The sequence below is a fragment of the Microtus ochrogaster genome, chromosome 8, assembly GCF_000317375.1.
Source record: "Microtus ochrogaster isolate Prairie Vole_2 chromosome 8, MicOch1.0, whole genome shotgun sequence".
Taxonomy (NCBI): Eukaryota; Metazoa; Chordata; class Mammalia; order Rodentia; family Cricetidae; genus Microtus; species Microtus ochrogaster.
Window position 1 is genome coordinate 26,002,415 of NC_022015.1, and position 2,978 is coordinate 26,005,392.

The window sequence follows — 2,978 nt, forward strand, 5'->3', positions numbered from 1 at the left end:
CATCTATATGTGTCTGTGAGCTCAGTGTATACATGTGTGTATTGTATCTGGAAGGGCATGTTGGGCAGAGGAAACAGCAGGTGGTGTGGGCATAAGGCTGGGAGTGGACATTGTGGGATATTGAGCAAGAGGTGTTGGGAACAGATGGTGAGAGGAGTTGAGTTTTTTTGCTCCTTGGAGACTACCTGAGGACTCAGGACCGTGACTGTGAGTCCCGGAACATCACTGATGAGTAAGAGAGTGACGTGCCCCGGGCAGGTGCAGTGCCCCTCTCATACTCTTTGTGGCAGGATGCTGAAAAGCATCCACAGACAGGGGTATTTCAGGTGACGGAGAGAACAAGAAGCCGGTACCCAGTCTCCTGACTTCGGAGGGTTTTGGCTTTGGCTGAGAAGTTCGAAAGAACAAAGCAGGAGGTTTGCCCTTAAATCTTGCTTTATCCTGCTCGGCTCTTTCCCATAACTTCTCATTAATTCCTTACGGATTCTGCACAACGCCCTGCTCTGCTGTGTGACTGCCTGAGTTTCTGCCTCCTGGAGCCTCTGCCCTCAGGTGACCCTGGTGCAGGGGAGGACGGCCCTCCACGCAGGCCTCCAACATCTTCCTGGGTCTATGGAACCAGCCACAGGGCTCTTTTTTAAAAACCAAGGGCTGGATTTTGAACAAACTGTTTTTGTGGGAATAATTTTTATGCTCGCAAGTATTTGTGGGTTCAATTTTGCACACAATTAACTGTACTTACAAATGCTTCCTTGAGGGCACCATTAGTCATTGGCAACTCATTCTAAAGGAGCCAGAGGCTAATTGTACCCCCAAGTGAGAAGTTTCAGGTGTAATTAATTATTCTTTAATTATTAAATTTATTATTCATTGGTTGGATGCGCAGAGTTGTGCTCGGATGAACCCGCCAGCGGGAGGCTGGCTGGGATGCGGAGGCCCGCACTGCCTTCAGAGCTAACCTCTGCCAAGGAGATGTGTGCAGAGCTATCCAGGGCTCCCTGGTTGCCTGGCTCAGCATGGGAAATCTCACAAGGGTCAGTAATGAGCCAGCTCAGAGAAATCTTATGGCCTCAAAGACCTCCTCACTGAGGGAAAGGGCGGGGGTCCAACTCTGCCTCCTCCTGAGCAGCCCCCTTGAGAAGCAGGCTAGCAGGGGAGAAAAGGCTGTTCCAGTTTTGAAACCCAGATGTCCATGCCAGCTGTGTGACCCGAGGCAGACCGGGGCCTCAGTTTTCTTCTCTGAAAAGTGGGGGGTTTTAAGAGCCACCTGCTTTTCTGGGTTGTGAGGCCTGAAGGAGTTGCTGCTGAGAAAGCATTTAGCACCAGCTTCTGCCTGTGGCGAACAATGTTTGCCCTTGTTTCTTTTGTCTGCTTCATGGCGGCCAACCTGCTTTCCTCAGAGACACCAGGCATCAAATGGCGAGCCTGGTGTTAGGTACCAAAACGCAACTCAAGGGAAGTGTGCTCGTCTTGGCTCCCATTTTGAGGGTAGAGTCCATTGTGGTGGGGGAGTCACAATGGCAAGAGCGTGAGATAGATGGTCACCTGTGTCTGTAGACAAGAAGTAGAGAGATGAATGTCTGTGCTCAGCTTGCTTTTTCCATTTTATTCAGTCTAGGACCCCCAACCCACGGGCTGGTGCCGCCTTAATGAACTGAATCATAGCCACACACAGAGGGTTGTTTCCATGGTATCTGAATCTAGGCAGGTTGGCAATCAAGACAGACCATCGACCCTTCCCTGACTCCCAAATTCATTTTAAACAGTTTATGCTGGGGCCTGGAAGGGCATTGTCTTTTATAGCCACTGTACAAGGCGCCAGAATAACTGTCCAGAGGGGATATGTTCACAACTGTAGAGAGGGGTCACAGGTAGTCACAGACTTTCTTAGACTTTTGTTTCTCTTTAACTTTAGGCTATCTGGTCTCAAATGGAGTGCCATGATCCAAAAGGACCAGAACAGTTGAGAAAGCTGTTTATTGGTGGTCTGAGCTTTGAAACCACAGATGAGAACTCAAGAAAACATTCTGAGAAATGGGGCACACTTACAGACTGTGTGGCAACGAGAGATTCCCCAAACAAAGCGTTCCAGGGGACTTTGGTTTCATGACCTACTCTTGTGTTGAAGGGATGGATGCTGTAGTGTGTGCTCGGCCACACAAGGTTGATGGGCGTGTGGTGTCCAAAGAGAGCCTTTTCTAGAGAGGATTCTGAAAAGCCTGGTGCCCATTTAATGCGGAAGAAAAGGTTGAAACCATAGAAGCTATGGAAGACAGGCAGAGTGAAAAAAAAAAACCCCAGAGAATTTGATTCTGTAATTTTTGACAATCATGACACAGTTAATAAAATTGTTGTTCAGAAAGACTACACTATCAGTGGCAGTAATTATGAAGTGAAAAAGGCCCTCTCTAAACAAGAGATGCAGTCTGCGGGATCACAGAGAGGTCGTGGAGGTAAATCTGGCAACTTTATAGGTCATGGAGGAAACTTTGGAGGTGGTAGAGGTAACTTTGGTAATAGTGGAAGAGGAGGCTATGGTGGTGGAGGTGGCGGCAGCAGAGGTAGTTATGGAGGTGGTGGTGATGGATGGAATGGATTTGGAGATGATGGTCACAGAAGTAGAGGAGGCTATGGTGGTGGAGCAGGCTATGGAAAACAAGGTGGCGGATATGGTGGTGGCGGAGGAGCAGGATATGATGGTTACAGTGAAGGAGGAAATTTTGGTGGAGGTAACTATGGCAGTGGTGGGAACTATAACTTTGGAAATTATAGTGGATAATAGCAATTAAATTACAGATCCATGAAAGGAAGCAGTTTTGGTGAAAGAAGCTCAGGCAGTCCTGATGGTGATGGTTATGGATTTGGTGGTGGATGTGGTAGCAGAAGGTTTTAAAAGAACAGCAGAAAAGGGCTATGGTTTTAGCAGGAGAGAGAGAGAGAGAGAGAGAGAGAGAGAGAGAGAGAGAGAGAGAGAGAGA

At 48.2% G+C, this 2,978-nt stretch overlaps 1 pseudogene; it reads left to right on the plus strand.

Annotated features, from left to right (window-relative positions):
• The first annotated feature begins 1,930 nt into the window (after positions 1-1,930).
• Positions 1,931-2,893, plus strand: LOC101991832 (annotated as a pseudogene).
• Positions 2,894-2,978: the final 85 nt, after the last annotated feature.